This window comes from Tiliqua scincoides, chromosome 5 (genome assembly GCF_035046505.1).
Source record: "Tiliqua scincoides isolate rTilSci1 chromosome 5, rTilSci1.hap2, whole genome shotgun sequence".
In the NCBI taxonomy this organism is placed as follows: domain Eukaryota; kingdom Metazoa; phylum Chordata; class Lepidosauria; order Squamata; family Scincidae; genus Tiliqua; species Tiliqua scincoides.
Window position 1 is genome coordinate 85,855,748 of NC_089825.1, and position 19,535 is coordinate 85,875,282.

The window sequence follows — 19,535 nt, forward strand, 5'->3', positions numbered from 1 at the left end:
ACTCACTGCAAGACTCACAAAAAGAGTCTGGTCCAACAAGAAGCTGACAGAACATACCAAGATCCAGGTCTACAGAGCTTGCGTCCTGAGTACACTTCTGTACTGCAGCGAGTCATGGACTCTTCGCTTACAAAAGGAGAGGAAACTGAACGCTTTCCACATGCGCTGCCTCCAACACATCCTTGGCATCACCTGGCAGGACAAAGTTCCAGACAACACAGTCCTGGAACAAGCTGGAATCCCTAGCATGTATGCACTGCTGAAACAGAGATGCCTGCTTTGACTCGGTCATGTTGTGAGAATGGATGATGGCCGGATCCCAAAGGATCTCCTCTATGGAGAACTCCTGCAGAGAAAGCACCCTACAGGTAGACCACAGCTGTGATACAAGGACATCTGCAAGAGGGATCTGAAGGCCTTAGGAGTGGACCTCAACAGGTGGGAAAGCCTGGCCTCTGAGCAGCTTGCTTGGAGGCAGGCTGTGCAGCATGGCCTCTTCCAGTTTGAAGAGACACTTGGCCAAAAGAAGGAAGGCCCATAGCCAGGGAGACAGACCAGAGACAGACTGTACTTGCTTCCACTGTGGAAGGGATTGTCATAATTTGTATATTTCAAGCCCTCCATTAAGTTGTTTAGCCATCTTTTCTTTTGCTGCCCTCTTGATTGTGTTCCTACACCTTTCACAAGATACGTTTGCTTCACTAGGCAATGGCAATCCTTACGTGATATGTAGCCGAACCAGCGTAACCTGGATTTAAGAACTGACACTGGAGGTTTCTCTTCTGATATTATCCCTATGTCTTTGTTCCTCCAGTGTTGCCACTACTTGATTTTCAATGTTTTATGTTAACGGTGTGTTGCAAAGATGACTATCTTCTGTTGATCATGTTTCTTTATGGTCCAAGTCTCACAGCCATATTGCAGGGTGGGAGTGATGATGGCTTTAAACACCCTAATTTTGGTCTTTCAGAACAACGGAACTCTAGGTTTATGCAATGCAGTTACTGAATTAATCAAAGGTGATTTGGAAACCACCAGCAGATGGCTTACAAAATTATTCAACATCATTTGGGACAAAAAACAAATCCCCTTAGAGTGGAAACAGGGGATCATTATTTCATTTCTGAAGAAGAGAGATCCATCTGACAGCAAAAGTTACCATGGCATGCTACTACCAGTCTTGGAAAAATTTTCACCTCCCTATTTCATGGAAAAAAAAAAAATCAACTGAACCTTACAACAAACACTGGGTTATGTACAACTGTATAAGACTATATATATACACAACTATAAAACTACTCAGAACAGTCTATCTGTTCAGTCATTCTTTTTCGTTTTTAAGCAAGAGTCCGCTTTGATCCTGAGCTAGGGTGGTTCTCAGCACCGCAGCCCTAGGTAAGGCAGGGTGTTCTTTTTTCTTTCTCTAGATGGCAATAATAATTCTTTCCGGCAGTTATACAAGAGCCAGCTATGTCCTTCTCAACCCACTTCTTCATCTCTCCTTGAAACGCCTATTGTTCTCTAGCCTTAGATATCTCGATCTTGCTTGATCTGCAGTTGTTCCAGTGAGTCTACCACAAATCACTTACACTGAAGATCTCAACCTACATCACTTCACATCCATTTTGGTTCATTTTCCATTTCCCGCACTCAGAGGATTGTTTCCAGTCGTGACAATTTGGTTTTGGTTTTCTTTAAACCATCTTCACTTCTGTCTTTCGTCCTCTGAAATTCTTTCATAAAATTTCCCAAACTGTTTTTTGGATTCCTCCCCCCCCCCTTTCACTATACCCAGATTCTCCATCTTCATTTTAGGTCACTTGACATTTTTTTTGCTGTTGCGAGAAGCAGCTGCAGCAGTTTAATAGCTGGGGGGGGGGGTGAGATGGACCTGGCAGGGAAACCAGAGACAGGAGGAGCTGGCATAGGCCCTGGAAAAAAAAGTAGTGTAATCAAAAGCTTGGTAACCAAAGGAAGTGTTGCATGATCCCTTTTGTCATTTTGCTGGTGCTGTAAAACAGAAGTATGTGGCTTTTAAGAAGAGCTATAGCTATTGTTAATGCCAGGTTGCCGAGAGGGCGAGTACACACACATACAGCTCCTTGGCTTGCCCTGTCCCTAGCATGCTCCCCATCTGGCCGCCACCTGGCTTATCCACTCCCCTCCCCACCCTCTCAGCTTGTCCCCTCTTTGCCTCACCCCAGCTTACCAGATACTGGAAGAGCTGCTGGCAGCAGAAAGCTCATTAGAGCAGTATTTCTCAAACAGTGGTACTTGAGGTGTTGTCCATTGGTATGTGCAGGATCCCCAGACCCCTATTGCCTAGCAGCAAGACCACTAATGCAACATGACATGCAACAGCAGAAGGCTCAGTGGACAGAGCTACAGCAGGTGCTTTTCACAAGCTCAAAAAAGCCCTCCTGTCCACCCTGAGCCTCTTACAAGTTTTTGGGCGCAATCCTAACCCCTTGTGTCGGTGCTTTCCAGCACCGACATAAGGGCAATGCAGCTCCGAGGTAAGGGAATAAGCATTCCCTTACTTTGAGGAGGCCTCTGTGACTGACACCCAACTGCAGGATGCAGCACATGTCCCATTGGCACCGCTATGCCAGTGCTGGATTGTGTCCTTTGCTGCATTGTATCTGACCCTCCTATCCAGAAATAACTGGTAATGACATCTCCAGTTACTTCTGGTGGTACTTCCAATAGGTGGACCATGCAAAGTGGTTCCGCAGGGGAATAAACACTAAGAAACAGTGCATTAGAGCAACCCTGTTTGTGAACTTTTGTGCACCTAAAGCCACCTTTGAAAATCTAGAGTCAAATACTGCTCAGCGTTCCTACTGTCAAAAAGCCACTGTCCCTGCAAACTGGTGTTCCTTTTCTGTTTAACAGGGAGAGAGCAATAATCCCTATCCAACCCAGCAGAGCAACTTTCCTATTGACTGCCTGCTGGTGTGTCTTTTGTTTGATTGTGAGCCCCTCCAGGGGACAGGAAACCACTCATTTAAATGGTGTAAACCCCTCTGCAAACATTTTTCTTGAAAAGTGGTAAATACATATTCTTAACAGTAATAAACTAGATTTTCAAAAGGGAGCTTTAGGAGCTTTAGGGAGCTGCTACCAGTCCTACACACATTCCTTGTGTAGTACTTATCCCTTGTGTGTACTGCACACATAAGACATGGGACCCTGAGGAATTCCACCTGCCCCCAGTTTTTGTCCCTTCACATAACAACGCTTTCAGGTATCCAGAGCACTTTGCCTTTATTACCTTGACAACAACCCTGTAAGGTAAGAAACTATTAGAGGTTGGGCATTCCTTTCCAGAATTCCAAAATATGGAGTATTCTGAAATACAGAACTTTTTTGAGCTCCAACATGACTTTTAAAATTTTAAATTTTTATTTTTTGCCTAAAAAAAATAAAATAGTGTTTCATGCATAAACCTTTTCTATGCACAAAATTATTAAAAAATATTGTATAAAATTACCTTCAGGCTATGTGTATAAGGGTATATGCAACATAAATGAATTTTGCGTTCAGACTTGGGTCCCATCCTCAAGATCTCTCAATATGTATAAGCAAGTATTCTGAAATATGGGAAAATCTGATATCCAGAATGCTTCTGGTACCAAACACATCAGATAAGGGATGCCCAAACTCTATTCCCAAATGAAGACACTCAAGGGTGATTGAAGTTATAGGCAGGGATATAATGAAGAGCAGAGGATGAAAGAGTAATAAAAAGCTATACATGGAAGAGATTTGGGTGAAAGCTAGGCAACACTGACATGAACAAAATCTTAATTGCCCATAAAGTTAATTATTTCCTTGACTCTCCAGTTTGCCCAGAGACAAAACAAAAATCCACAATCCAAGGTCGGGCAATAACCTAAGGCCAACCAAAACAACATGGAAAACACAGAGCCTCTGAATTCTTCATCAGGTGGTAAGCCAAAGGACATGGGGGAGGGAGAAAATACTGAATTTAGAAGTTTGTTTTTTTGTTTTGTTTTTTACTTTTTGTTATTGCTAGATAAGAATAAAATAAAGCATTGCCTGACCTTGGATTGTGGATTTTTTTTTACTCAAACAATTGTTTTCGCAGATCCAATCCTAGTCAACAGCAGGATAGGAGATCACATAGGTACCTCATATATAAGGTACTGCTTTGTCAATAAAAAACACGGCGCAACGTGTGCTATTCCATCAGGCATGCATAGAAAATTATATGTGTATTTAGGGACTATGAGCTTATTTGAAGTAGACTATGGGAGTCCTGCACAGACATTGGAAGGACCTTGCCTTAAATCCATTTTGCTAATGAAGTACCGTACCATCCATTGTCCTTTTCCAGGTTGAATCCAGAAAAAAAAAACACTAGCAATAACAGCATCAGTTGGAAAACTGACTTTTTTCAGATATGTGGAAACTTTGCAATGATGAAATCCGTTGAGAAAAGACAAAGATTTCTTTTCTTTCCCTCTCCAGTTCTATAAATTTACTAACAACCTACTTATGTTGCAACAGTGCTCTTCCTAGACAGCATCACACAGGTTAGGCCTGGTTTGCCCTGAGGAAGCAAATCTGAGACATGTATTAAAATTAATGTCCATTGCATTTAATTCTCTTTACAAGCACTTTTGCCAAGCCCTGCCAGTGTTGTTAAGGCAGGAAAACAGAAGCAAACAAGTCAGAGTTATCCGAGCGGGAGCACTTTGCCACATCCCGCTAAAGATCAAATGTTTTCCTTGGACATATCCCGCTGCACGTATGTGCGTGTAAATCCAGATTAATTTGGACCAGGGACTTTGTGCCCCATCCAGAAACTGCTCACTGATCATCTCACAAATTTTCTTCACCAGCCTAAACTCAATACCATCCTTGCTACTCCTTGCTGGTACTTGAATGACTCATGGTGAACCCCTTCCTTGGTTTTTTTTTTGGGGGGGAGGGCGAGTTTCTGTTGCAGTTTGCAAATGAGCCTGGGCAGGGGGAAGGGAGATTGGACAAGGTTACCACAGCAACTGCTCATGTCAGCCAGAAGAGAAAACATACACACAATGGATGTTTGAAAGTCTGCCTGTGCTTTTTCTGTAGCCCAGAACAAGGGCTACAAAGGTTGGTGGTGGGTGGGCAGAGAGAGGGTACAGCTTTGCATTCAGTCACTACTTGTATAACCCCGCAAAATGAGGAGAGTTCATGTCTCTAACAAGAAAGCCGCTTGTTCGCCCTATTAGCAACTATTTTCTCAGTGGGCCTGAGCGTCAGATAACCCGCAGAGCCAATTAAGGTCTGAGTTGGCCCTATACAACTGCTCACACAAAGCATTATTTTTGGCATAGGAATGATCATCCTTCTTGTTTAGAAACATAAGCTTCACAGACCTTTTCAAAGCCATTTCCAGAAGATGAAAAATACAGCTATTTTGGAGGCACACTGCATGAACTTGCGTCATGTCCCACACACCTATAAAGAGCCACTGTGTAAAGCTTTGGGACTTTGCCACTAGGGACTGTGGCAGCAGGGTTCCGGCACTACCTCCCTGCTTCACCGCAACACCCTGCAGGCAGAGGCGCTCTCTGTTGCTGAGCATCTCTACCCTGCTGCTGGCCAGCGAAGAAGCCAACAATGCAGTACTCCAATTGGGCCCTGTGCTATGACCGACTCTAGCCCAGCTTCTCAAACGGAAAAACTCTTCGCACAACACAGGGTAAACTGCGTTAGACTGTCTGAACTGACGGTTTGTTTTTCAGTACCCTAGATAGGTGGACAAAGGAAGAACTTAAACCTTGTCTGGTATCACAGCCACCTTGCCTTTCCAAAAAGCTGACACGTGTCTTCTTCATTTTTGTGGAATGAAACACTTAGGCATGAAACCAGAGGGGAAAGAAAGGGCAAGAACTAAAACAGAGAGAGAGAGAGAGAGAGACAGACAGACAGACACCGCTTTATTGGCATAAAAACTAGAACAGCATCCATGTCTGCTTTGCAATCAACTAGAACAGCATCCATGTCTGCTTTGCAATCAGCAAAATTGCAATAATGCCACAAAACAGGTCCTAGAACAGGACAAAAAAGACACGAGTGTGACTGGGTACCCACTAGACAGGACACTCTGGCTAGATCGCTTATTAACCCAGTTCTTTCACCACTACACTTTTCCAGAGTCAAGCTATACATCACATGTATGGAAAAATCTGTAATTGGGTGTCCTGATTTTTTAAAATCAAAATGCAACTTACGCGTGAGAGTGAGAGAATGAATTTGCAGCAAAAGCAATGTAGAGATGTCCAATTCTTCCATCTGTCAAATCCTGTCCAAACTGTTATTTGCTCCGCAAGGAAGAAAAAGAGAGCTCTTAGAAACACAGCACAGGGAAAAGTGTTGAGCATTCACTTCTTCCCCCCCCCCCCAAGCAAATTTAGATTTCCTACAGCTGCACTCACAGCTGGTCTTAACAGCTGCCGTGGCTCACTTGGAAACATTTTTTCCAGGACCCCAGGTTCACAGCCAAGATCTGTACAATCTAAGGGCACCATCCTAACCAGGTCTACTCAGAAGTAAGTCCTGTTTTGTTCAATGGGGCTTGCTCTCAGGGAAGTGTAGTTAGGATTGCAGCCTTAGAGATTGAAATAAAATTTATTATAGACTTTATCTTTCTGTGGTAGAATGGAAAGCAATCAAAATGTGCACTTAAAAAGTGCATGAGAGTTAAGAACATAAGAACATAAGAACAGCCCCACTGGATCAGGCCATAGGCCCATCTAGTCCAGCTTCCTGTATCTCACAGCGGCCCACCAAATGCCCCAGGGAGCACACCAGATAACAAGAGACCTCGTCCTGGTGCTCTCCCCTACATCTGGCATTCTGACTTAACCCATTCCTAAAATCAGGAGGTTGCGCATACACATCATGGCTTGTACCCCATAATGGATTTTTCCTCCAGAAACTCGTCCAATCCCCTTTTAAAGGCGTCTAGGCTAGACGCCAGCACCACATCCTGTGGCAAGGAGTTCCACAGACCGACCACACGCTGAGTAAAGAAATATTTTCTTTTGTCTGTCCTAACCCGCCCAACACTCAATTTTAGTGGATGTCCCCTGGTTCTGGTATTATGTGAGAGTGTAAAGAGCATCTCCCTATCCACTCTGTCCATCCCCTGCATAATTTTGTATGTCTCAATCATGTCCCCCCTCAAGCGTCTCTTTTCTAGGCTGAAGAGGCCCAAACGCCGTAGCCTTTCCTCATAAGGAAGGTGCCCCAGCCCCGTAATCATCTTAGTCGCTCTCTTTTGCACCTTTTCCATTTCCACTATGTCTTTTTTGAGATGCGGCGACCAGAACTGGACACAATACTCCAGGTGTGGCCTTACCATCGATTTGTACAACGGCATTATAATACTAGCCGTTTTGTTCTCAATACCCTTCCTAATGATCCCAAGCATAGAATTGGCCTTCTTCACTGCCGCCGCACATTGGGTCGACACTTTCATCGACCTGTCCACCACCACCCCAAGATCTCTCTCCTGATCTGTCACAGACAGCTCAGAACCCATCAGCCTATATCTAAAGTTTTGATTTTTTGCCCCAATGTGCATGACTTTACACTTACTGACATTGAAGCGCATCTGCCATTTTGCTGCCCATTCTGCCAGTCTGGAGAGATCCTTCTGGAGCTCCTCACAATCACTTCTGGTCTTTACCACTCGGAAAAGTTTGGTGTCGTCTGCAAACTTAGCCACTTCACTGCTCAACCCTGTCTCCAGGTCATTTATGAAGAGGTTGAAAAGCACCGGTCCCAGGACAGATCCTTGGGGCACACCGCTTTTCACCTCTCTCCATTGTGAAAATTGCCCATTGACACCCACTCGCTGCTTCCTGGCCTCCAACCAGTTCTCAATCCACGAGAGGACCTGTCCTCTAATTCCCTGACTGTGGAGTTTTTTCAGTAGCCTTTGGTGAGGGACCGTGTCAAATGCCTTCTGAAAGTCCAGATATATAATGTCCACGGGTTCTCCCGCATCCACATGCCTGTTGACCTTTTCAAAGAATTCTATAAGGTTTGTGAGGCAAGACTTACCCTTACAGAAGCCATGCTGACTCTCCCTCAGCAAGGCCTGTTCGTCTATGTGTTTTGAGATCCTATCTTTGATGAGGCATTCCACCATCTTACCCGGTATGGATGTTAGGCTGACCGGCCTATAGTTTCCCGGGTCCCCCCTCTTTCCCTTTTTAAAAATAGGCGTGACATTTGCTATCCTCCAATCTTCTGGTACCATGGCTGTTTTGAGGGACAAGTTGCATACCTTAGTCAAGAGATCTGCAACTTCATTCTTCAATTCCTTAATAACCCTTGGGTGTATGCCATCAGGGCCCGGTGACTTATTGATCTTTAATTTATCAATGAGGTCTGAAACATCTTCTCTTTTAACCTCTATCTGACTTAACTCCTCGGTTAGGAGGGGCCGTTCGGGCAGCGGTATCTGCCCGAGGTCTTCTGCCGTGAAGACAGATGCAAAGAACTCATTTAATTTCTCTGCCATCTCTAAGTCTCCTTTTATCTCCCCTTTCCCTCCCTCACCATCCAGAGGGCCAACCGCTTCTCTGGCGGGTTTCCTGCTTCTAACATATTTGAAGAAGCTTTTATTATTCCCCTTAATGTTGCTGGCCATGCGTTCCTCATAGTCTCGCTTGGCCTCCCCTATCACCTTCTTACATTTCTTTTGCCACAGTTTATGTTCCTTTTTATTCTCTTCATTAGGGCAAGACTTCCATTTACGGAAGGAAGCTTCCTTGCCCTTCACAGCCTCTCTAACTTGGCTGGTTAGCCATGCGGGCACTCTCCTGGATTTAGTGGAACCCTTCTTTCTTTGCGGTATACACCTCTGCTGGGCCTCTATTACTGTTGTTTTAAGCAGCCTCCATGCACTCTGGAGAGACTGGACTCTTTTTACCCTCCCTTTCAACCTCCTTCTAACCAGCCTCCTCATTTGAGGGAAGTCCGCCCGTCGGAAGTCAAGGGTTTTTGTTAGAGATTTGCCTGGTATTCTTCCCCCAACGTGCACATCAAAACGGATCGCAGCATGATCACTGTTCCCCAATGGCTCAGTAACGTTTACATCTCTAACCAGGTCCTGCGTACCACACAAAATTAAATCCAGAGTCACCTGTCCTCTGGTGGGCTCCTTGACTAGCTGATCTAAGCCACAGTCATTTAGCACGTCAAGAAATCCGGTTTCCTTATCGTGACCAGAACACAAATTGACCCAGTCAATATGAGGATAATTGAAGTCCCCCATGATTACAACCCTGTCCCTCCTTGTCACCTCCCTGATCTGTTTCCTCATTTCAAGGTCCCCATCAGATTTCTGGTCTGGAGGACGATAGCACGCCCCCAGTATTACATTGCTGCACAAGCCTGGTAATTTAACCCACAGAGATTCTACGGTGGAGTCGGACCCACCTTCAATCTCTACTTTGCTGGATTCTATCCCTTCCTTAACATAAAGGGCCACCCCACCTCCAACACGCCCCTGCCTGTCCCTCCTGTAGAGTTTATAGCCCGGGATTGCGGTATCCCACTGATTCTCCGCATTCCACCAGGTTTCCGTTATGCCCACTATGTCAATATTTTCCCTTGTCACCAGACATTCCAGTTCTCCCACCTTTGCTCGTAGACTTCGGGCATTCGCATAAAAGCATTTATACACGGAATGCCCCAGGATGGGCTGCTTATTTGCTCCTTTGTCCCCGCATCCTCTCATTGTGCCAAACCGTCTATCACATCCCTTCACCCTACCTTTCCCAATTTCTTCTCCTACCCTGCCTTTGTCTTGTTGTTCTCTAACCTCCCCATCCTCATCCCATAGGGATGAGGAGTCCCGAACCGGATGCCCCTCGGCTCCTGTCGGCCTTCCCCCAGGGATCAGTTAATGGGCCAAATGGATGTAAGCACATCTTAACAGAAAATTGCATACACGTACGCCTACAAGTAAACAAACCAAATGTGTGGATTACCTTTGAAAAGTACGTAAGTTACAAAAGCACTTGTTTTAGTGACTGTGATAAGATTTAGTAAAAACATTGATTTTATTTTTGTTTGGGAAAAAAATTGAAAATGTTCATTGCAATGTGCTGTTGTGTGTATTTGACAAGCCTAGAGTACCCTAGCATGGGCCCCCCTTAGGCACAGGGCCCAAACTGGGAGCAGCTGGTCCAACTGGCCTAAGGCCGACCCTGGCTGCATTTCAATAAAGTAAGGACATCCAATCACTGCTCTCCCACATAAAAATTTGTTCCTTATTGTTTCCTTTTTGTCTCTGCAGTTTTGCTAGCTTCAACATTTTCAAATCTTTTCCTCTTTTTTTTTTTTTGGCATGCTGGTGGCTTATAATTGGCAAAAACATTGCCAGGAGGTCAGTACGAAAGACCTGTGGGATTTCTGACGCCTCTCCTACGCACAACATTCAGCCCACATTCAGAGTTCTGTCCTGTGGTGCAGCTGAAACGATAACGATGCTGTTGTTGATATGACCCGAGTAGGTTCCGCACAGGGGGCTCTGTGCAATAGCGGAGGGGGGCTGAAAGCAAGCAAGCGACCACTGCTTGGATCTTCAGGCTGCCTGTATCGCAGCTGGTGGGCAATTGCACCAGTGCATACTCAAAGCATGTTTGGCATCAGGAGAAAATGGAAGCAATCACAGACTCTCCCATCTCCTTCTTCAATGTCTCATCTCTCGGCTAAATAGGTGCTTGACAAAATTATTTAGAAGGAAAAAGGTTACCATGAAAACCATCCACTTGTGCTTCTGATGGGGACTGAAGGAAGACAATTTTCTCAGAAATCAATTAGAGCTCATCAGCACCCCATGGTTGGTCGGTCATACAGCATCTCTGGCCTTCGGCATTTCAGTTTCCTTTAGAAAACGTTTGCCTTGGCATGACTGCATTTTAGACATGTTTGTCTAGGTCCAGGAGAAGCAGAAAAACATGCTGGTTCGGGCCCAAGGACGCCGGGACTTTCTGGGACGCTGTTGACTCTCTGCCTGAATTACTTAAGGGGGACTGAGCTTGCCCCATCAAGCTTCTGTCCATGGAGCTTACAGTGTAAGTACCAATTCATCTTTCTACGTTTGATTTTCGTAGAGATTCAAGGCACAGTTATCTGGAAGCAAGCCCTACTGTAGTGGTTCTCAAACTGTGGGTCCAGGACCCAATTTTGGTGGTTCGCAAAAATGACAAGGCAGATTAGGCTATGTGCATCAAGCTGCTACTGGGGGGTTGGGGACACTGCTGCCCAATCACCATCACAGCCACATTCCTTAATTTATAAATCAGGCAGCAGCCTCTGGGGCCTCTGAAAAGTTTGAGAACCGCTGCCTTACTGAGTGCAGCAGGATTTACTTCTGAGCAGGCATGCCTTGAATTGCACTGTTAAATACATACTTTCTATTGTTATGATGTACTGCAAAGTGCACTGATGTACAGGCTGGTGCTTCATTCATGGCACGAATCTGTCAGTATAGAAAACCTTTTCAGAATTCAAACATTCATTTACAAGGTTACGAGATCCACCCCTCACAAGTGTTTTGCATATCTAGAATTAGGCATGAACAAGTCTCGGTATTAAGGCATCTGAAGATGGATTACTTTTCAATTGTTATATACACTGACTTGGTGTGCTTGCTTGACACCTGCAAGCCACATGTCACTTCTACTTCAATGCTCTATCAGCAGCAAAGGAACCTGCTGTCTACCTCCAGTGTTAGCTACAGGGTTGAGCCAAGCTAGTAACTGGTCCATGGAGTACAAAAAGAATGAGTGTAAAGATTTTAAAAAAATCTGTATATATAGATCCATGTAATTAGAGGGTATGTGTTTGAGCAGCAGAGTCTGCTCCAGGAATCAGGCCAAACAGGCCCAAGCTGCCAGTCTAATAAGGAAGGGAGTGTGACTGAGATGATCCCATCCAGTGACTGCACAAGGACAGAATGTACTGAGGGTCTGGTAACAGAGGCTTAGCGCTTCTCAGCCCACCATGCAGAACACCGCACTTAGGGAGAGATGAGGAAACTGCACAAGTTATGAGATGGTTCATCGGCCGGTAGTAGAAATACCGTGGGCTCAGATAGGCTCTCGCACCATATGTTCATTCAGTCTTTGTGGATTAAGGTTTTCTTAAATGTCTCGGTGCATTTACTTCCCATACAGGCAGGGCTTTTCCAGTCTGGAAGGAGTGAAGATGTAATGTACTAATGTTAACCACATGAAATGAGATCCCCATTCACATAAGAACATAAAGTGAAAGGAAGCCTAACTTGGGGATAGTAACATCATTATTTTTTAAGAAGAGCATGCTGGGATGTTGGAGAATGCAAGCACACAGTCACCAAGAAAGAAAAAGAGGCAGAGAGGCGATTATAACTGTTGCAAGCTATGCAAAATGGAATGGATTGTTGCAGAAGAAACTTAGGGAAGATAAACCCCTCCAGCAGCTTCTTTCAGGCAATGCATTACATTTAGGTCTCTATGTTTTTCTTTGTATCTGTGTGGAATACGCACAATATTATGACACTGAAAGAGATATCATATACAATATAATCAAAAGGAGGGAAAGAAAAATAATAGTGCAATCCGAGGATTGTGCTGGGCCAGTGTAAGTCCCTAGCGCTCAGTTGCATGCCTGCCATAGACCTCCCTGGGGCAAATGCCCCAGGCACCAGCCACTAGGACCCAGCGGAAGCCTCTCTGAGGCTCCCAATGGGGCAGAAACTGTGCTTCCCGTTTGCGGTGTGAGAGGAGGATGCGCGAGGCTCCATGAGCCTCTGGTGAGTAGGGGGGTGGATTTCTGCAGGGGGGGCGCCATCACGGAGCTTTGCCCCGGGCGCGGGGCTGTGGAGGTCCACGGCTGCTAGCGCTGGCCCAGTGCTGTTGCAAACATGCCATAAGGCACATTTGTGCTGACCTGTGAGTTGGCTGAGCTGGCACATGTCCATGCGCTGGTGCATAGGAGACAGATTTGGCCTCTGCACTGACACAGAGAGGTAAGTTCACACTGGACTCCCTAGGCTAGCATGGGGGTTTGTGGAGGGCAGAACTGGGGTGTTCTGGGGCAGGGGAAGGGCGGGCTGCAGGCGCGCTGAGTCTGGGCATAGGGTGGTACCAGGATCCAGCACTTAGGCTGGATCCTAACCGCTCTCCTGGGCAGCCCAGCCTAGCATCGTGTCACTCGGATCTGTGCCACCTCTTTAGGTGATGCGTAGCCCCATTCAGGCCACTGCCACACAACATGGGGTAAGTGATTCTCCTTGCCCCGGGTTGCACCACAGCCAGCTCTAACCCTGCACTGGATACAGCACAGGACAGCCAGCCTGCCTGTTCCAGCGCAGGTTAGGAACCCGGGCTGCCGAAATGATACAAATATCCATACACCTATACACAGCAGGTAAATCTTAAGATCGCTTAGCACACTGCAACTGTTCTAGCAAATGGACCCCACAATTTATTTATTGAAAAATTTATATCCTGCCTTTCCCATGCCAAAGCAAATGCCCAAGGTGGCTAACAAAGCTCCATAATAAAATGTACAATGTATAAAAATAAGAACTAAAATCAATTAAAACAGAACAGAAAAGAAACACCCCCCCCCCAAAAAAAAACACCAAATTGTCATTAGGAGGAGATAACATTTTCGTCCAGAAGGAAGCAATCAAACCACTGCTGTATTACAGAAGCAGTTACACAATCGTAAAATTGTTTTATGTAAATATAGACCAAATCTATTAGCATAACTATTTTAGCAGTGCACAGGTTATTGAGCCATTTGCTAGAATTCCAGTTTCAAAATGAGAATGCTCACAGAATGATTCACAGCCCAATCCTATCCACACTTTCCTGGAAGTAAGCCCCATTGACACTAATGGGATTTAGTTCTGAGTAGATATGCAGAGGATTGGGCTGTTTATCCATACATACCCCTATGACATAAGGGGTTAGGATTGTGCCCTAAATAGTTTGCAAGAGAAAGGAATGAGACTGTTCCCTGTCCCAGGAGCAAAAGAGGTGCAGGGAAAGAGAGAAAAGGGAAGGAAGCAAGGGTGAATGGTGAAGAATGTGCAAATCACACGCCTACACCATGTGATAATAGATGGAAAAGCACTGATTATGCTTCATGAAGGGGGCGCCATGTGATAGATCAAGTATTGGTTAATATTGTGCTCTTATCCTAACATACATGCTTGTTACCTGTTTGCATTTTAATTAGCTTCTTCGTATCTATATGATGGAATGGAGATGCTCATCTTTCTTTCCGCCTCACCTCCTCCAGAGCTGAGGCCCTTGCATTCAGAATCTATCCCAAAGATAGACAACCTTTTGCAGAAGTTACCAATGAAAATGCACCCATACTGTGGATGGCTAGATCCCAAAACTAAAACAGTCTCAGGAGTTGTGACCTAGCTCCAATTAAATTTTTTTTTTATTATTTTGGAATGGGTAAGATGTTTTAAGTTTTCAAAAGGGAGAATAACTCTCTGCATCTCTGATGTGAACCCTGGCTTAAAATAAGCAGTGTGTTTGCTTCTCCAAGTGATCTGGCATCATCCTCCGACCACTGCCAAGGCAAAGTTCAGTGTCTAGTGTGACGCAGCTGCTGTTGGCATTACACTGTCAGAAAGGTCAGAGGGGACTTTTAGCAGTGACTATCTGTGGCTAGTCAGCGTTGCTAGTGTGTTCCCACAACTAGCTGAGCGGGGGAATCTGTGCCCAAGAGCATTAATTGGACATTTCTTGCCCACCACCACGTACATTTTAACACCCTTAAAAATTAAAATATAAGTGTAGGCATGAGATGGTCTGGGTGGTTTACATGCTGCTGAGACAGATGGGATGCCAAGGGAGCTGGTGCCTGCATCCCAAAGCTACGGGCAACAACTACTAGAATGCTTTGGCGGAATTAGATTGCACATTTGCTGCCCAATCCTATACACGGTTACTCAGAATATGACTATATTCAGTGGGGCTTACTCTCCAGCTAGTGCATATAGTTTTACAGCCATTGTCAGTTATGAAATATCACCATCTCCAGAACCCAAAACATGCACTCATTTTATAAGTGGGGATAAAAGTAATTCCTAGTCTGTATACCAGAACATGAAAGTTCTTTGCATGCAGGGTGTGTGTGTGTGTGTGTTCTTTTAGTTCCCCATCTCTCAGTTTTATTGGCCATTTGGACAGAAGGAAAGACCACTACAGGGCCCTCTTCTAAACCTCTATGAGTTTTCTTACATTCTAAACTAGAAAATATTGAGAAGGCAGGCAAGACATTTTGGCTCAAATGGAAGCAGAGGTGGGAGGAAGTCAAGCGAAGGGATCAAAGTACATGTTTGTGGTGATCAACAGGGCAGGCAGGGATGTGAGAGGACAATCACCTCCCCTGGCTGCTTCTAGTATATAATTGTAATGCTTGGTAAATACTTCAGATAACAATTCTGTACATGCGACAAGAGAAAATTTAGCAACACTTCATTACAGTACTGGTGCTAATACAGAAACATACATTCATCTATTAATTGCAGATAAATGCAGGTTAAGTGTGGAGTAAAAGCTTAACACCACAAACATGGTCTCCCCAAGTAGCTGAGATAGTGGTTAGGGATAACACAGCACGACTTCAGTATCACCAACCAAAACCATGCTGTATTCTCGGAAGCGGCTGTCAGAGCCCTTGTTTCTACTGAAAGTGAAAGTGCAGGAAACTCCCAAGGGGCTGTCTAGAGCACTGAAGCACAGACGAGGACTCTGAATATTGCTTCCTGCAAAGAACTGTGTCAAAATGCACAGGGTTCGTGGGAACTTCACAATGCATGGCAGACTGACTCTCAGTGGAGCCCCTCCTCTCTTTTCAGTGACATAAGTGCACCCACCCTTTCATTCCACTGGGGTTGGTTTTCAGAGAAGGCAACAGTTCCATTTAAGCTGCGCTCTCTGGATGTCCCAGGTATTCATCATTTCTGTAGAACTTTCCATTGGTTGATCGTTTCTGTAGAACTTTTTTTCCATCTGCAAAGTGCTTTAGGCTGCAATCCTAAACACACTTAACTGGGAGTGAGCTCCACTGAACAGATTGGGACTCACTTCTGAGTAAACATGCAGAGGATTGAGCTTTCATTGTACTTATCTGTCCCTTTTAAAACATCCTTGCAAGGAGGGCATGTCAGGAAGAGCTGCAGTAGTCAGCCAATGACAAACTAGCAATGCAAACACATATTTAGAATTTTCACTTGAGAAAGCAAATGAGAAATGCAGAAAAGGATTCATTGCAGCCAAAGGAATTGCTGCAAACTTGTGGGAAGGGATTAGATAACCCATCTAGGAAAGTTTAAATGAGAAGGAAGGACTGTGGGCACCTTGTGGTTCCATTTGGGTTTTTGAGCAAATGGTGGGGAAGTGGAGCCTTCTTGAACACTCAGCACTCACAGACACTCTCTTCATCATTATTTACTTCAGAACTGTACCTTCATACCCTCATCTTGAAAACAGGAATGAGCTCCAACTTTAATCCTGTCATAATGGTTGGCAACCTTCAGTCTCAAAAGACTATGGTATAAGCCTACAGCACCCAGTATTCCCACGTGGTCTCCCATCTAAGTACTAACCAGGGCTGACCCTGCTTAGCTTCCAAGATCAGATGAGATCAGGCATGTGCAGGGTAACAGTTGCTCCTGTCATAATTACCATGGATAATGGCAATTCTCCCACAGAGTTCAATCATGTTTCCCATAGATGTTCATCAGCACCCAGTTTTTCATCAGCACCCATAGTTGTTCTGCAGCACCCAGGACACATAAGAGTTTGCCTCCATTCCAAACATTATCCCAGTGTTTACCGCTGGATACACACCCATAGTTTATATTGCTAATTTTTCACACATTGTTGTACTCTTAATTTTGGTCACGTCTTGCAGCTATGAGTACAGCAGATGTAGAATTTCCCTCCAGCTCTGGTAGACGTGGGTGTTCTATTTCTCAAAAGAACTCCTGTTCTTGTAAGTTGGAGAGAAGAAGAGAAGTCATCCAACCACAATACAACTGCCTCATTCATTTCAGGAGGTAGTGACAAATACATTCTATAGCTCTGAAACAACGGGATGCTTATGGAATTGTAAGCTATGGTAAGCCTAGACAACATAGGGCACAATCAAAACCTGTGCTGGAACAGGCAAGCCAGGAGGCTTGCACTGCATCCAATGCAGGTTTGTGGCCAGCAGTGGCTCAGCCAGAGGCAAGGGGAAACTCTTGCCCTTACCCCTGGCTAAGGGCTGCTGGCCCCAATGGGTCTCCTTGGACCTGCGCCACCTATAGAGGTGGCGCAAGTTTGAGGAGAACGGAGCAGCTTGAAGCCGCTTTGTTCTCCATGGGGACTGGGGTTGGGATCCGGCATAACTGCCGGATCCCAGCCCCGCCTCCGGCTCCCCGCATGCCGGCCCCGGGCCTCTCATCTCCCTCCCTCCACCCACCCTCCCTCTGCCCAGGAACACCTCGTTCCCTCCTCCTCCCCGCCCCCCAAACCTACCTTTGCTGCTTGTGTTGGCACAGGTGCTCCGACACAAGCGGCTGCTGGGAAACCGGCACAGAGGCTTATGTCAGCCTCCGTGCGTCGGTGCATCTAGATGCGCCGACGCGGCTTCCTTGGGACGCCGGCCCAAGTCCTAGTTAGGATTCCACCCTTCGAGAAAAACCAAGACATCACCTTGTCAATAAAGGTTCATATAGTCAAAGGTATGGTTTTCCTGGTAGTAATGTATGGCTGTGAGAGCTGGACCATAAGGAGGGCTGAGCGCTGAAGAATAGATGCTTTTGAATTATGATGTTGGAGAAGACTTCTGAAAGCCCCCTGGACTGCAAGGAGATCAAATCAGTCAATTCTACAAGAAATCAACCCTGACTGTTTATTGGAAGGACAGCTTAAATACTTTGGTCATCTCATAAGAAGGAAGGACTCTTCAGAAAAGACCTTGATGCTGGGAAAAACTGAATGCAAAAGAAGAAGGGGGCAGCAGAGGATGAGATAGATAGTATCATCAAGGCAATGAACATGAATTTGGACAAACTTTAGAAGTTAGTGGTAGACAGAGAGGCCTGGCGTGCTGTGGTCCATGGGGTCACGAAGAGTCGGACATGACTTAACGACTGAACAACAACAAAGCAGGAAGTGAAATATCAGAAAAAGAAGAGAGGAAATTTTTGAAATTTGGCCACAGTGGTCGAGGGGATTGTTCTGCCACTCACTAATTACTGATTATTTTCCCCTTCAGCTTGAGAAAGACTTTGGCACAGTATCCAAACGATGCTCTTATTTTTATACAAAGTATATACATTTCTTTTTCTTGCAGAAGGAATCTGTGTACATACATCACCATATTTAAACTGAGAGAAAAGTGTGACATTATATTACAAATGTTGGTGGCACACTGAAGCGCCTTAGAAATTATTCTCAGCAACTATCCTTGTGGTTTTAATTTTGAGCAGCGGTCTTCAACATTGTTCTTGCCATGACCCTAAAACAAACAAACAATGGTTGGCAACCTTCAGTCTCGAAAGACTACGGTATAAGCCTACAGTACCCAGTATTCCCAGGCAGTCTCCTATCCAAATACTAACCAGGCCTGACCCTGCTTAGCTTCCAAGATCGGACGAGATCAAGCATGTGCAGGGTAACAGTTGCTGCAAACAAACAAATGATGAGGCTGGAGATCCAGAGGTGATCCCACCCCCCTCCCAGGACCTGATCCACCTGCCCCACCCTCCTTGTTTCCCCCTACCTTTTATGTCTTCACAACAACCCTGTAAAGTAGCAGCCTAAGCAGGGCCAGTCTTAGGAGCCGTGGGGCAAGACAGAGAGAAGAGGCTGTGCAGGATTATGTTAAGAAACTCAGTTTTGATAAGGCAGCACCATTATTGGATTGGATCCAAGCCCTCTCTTGCACAGGCTTTGAAAAGTTGCTGTGACTCCCCGCAAATGAGGATTTGCGACCTTATTGGGGTTGCAATCTATGGGTTGAAGAACACCGATTCTGAGGACTGAAAATAGCCATCTGTGTGATCCTTTGTGGCAAGCATCTGTTCAAGGTGACTACGCAAGGAAAGCTTCACCAAAAATAAGTTTTGTTTTAGTTTTAAGGCCATAAATAACCAACAAGTATATGTGGGACAGGCAGCTTACTAAAGATTTCTGCGGGCTAGTAACTTTTGTGGATTTGCAGGTCTGTGTATGCCCATTTTACAGAGAGAGAACTGAGATTGAGTGAAAGAATGAAAGAAAATGCTAAAGATTATGTACTGACAGCCCAATCCTAAACTGTCTAGTGGAGCAGCGCCGCCAAAATGGCTAAGAGCTGCATCCTAGCACTCTGGGCAGCCACCCACATCTCCTTGGGGAAGGGGACATCTGTCCCTTCCCCCGGGTAAGGGCACAGGCCCCACAATGGGGCTACTCAAGTCTGACCCAGCTATTTTGCTGGTGCCGTTGAGT